A 673-nucleotide genomic window follows, 5' to 3' on the forward strand; every position below is an offset into this window, starting at 1 on the left:
TTGTCTGTTAACAGACAATTTGTATTTGTAAATCTGACTGTAAAAGAGTTAGTGCCTCACCAGCTGTCAACCTCACCGCACGTCACTGAGCTAATGTATGGATTTCTTCCCAAACCAATGACTCTTCTTTTCATTTTTTGCTGTGAAGAAGTGAAATGTCCTCACAACCTAGAAAGTTCATACAAGTCTAGCGGACTTCACAGAGCACCACGCATAGAGAGAGAGAGAGAGAGAGAGAGAGCTGAAGACCCCTGACACCCGTTCATTTCCTGTTGGATGAGATAGCGGGGCTACGTCTCAGTCAGAGAGCGATACCATCGCCTCTGTTTCCTGTTCAAAGCTCTGAGGAGGTGACAAACATCAGGGACAGGGGGAGACAACAGCCAGGCCTGTAGTCTGTAAACCTGATGCAGTCTTGTTTCAGGGTCTAAAGATGTATAGTTCAAGACCTGGTGGACAGGTTTTGAACCTTCAAAACCTGAAGCAATGCATCCACAAAATAACTGAACTGACATTTAGAATCAATCTTTACTTGACCTTAAATATTGAAGTAAACATTGTGTATGTAGATTTGTATTGTGCTTGTGCTTGCTTTGACACAACAGTCAGGTTCAACATGAATTTGTAGCATAACATCCCCCTCTGAAAATCAGTGAAACAGAAATATAAATCA

Source organism: Monopterus albus, unplaced genomic scaffold, assembly GCF_001952655.1.
Source record: "Monopterus albus unplaced genomic scaffold, M_albus_1.0 scaffold26.1, whole genome shotgun sequence".
Classification (NCBI taxonomy): Eukaryota; Metazoa; Chordata; class Actinopteri; order Synbranchiformes; family Synbranchidae; genus Monopterus; species Monopterus albus.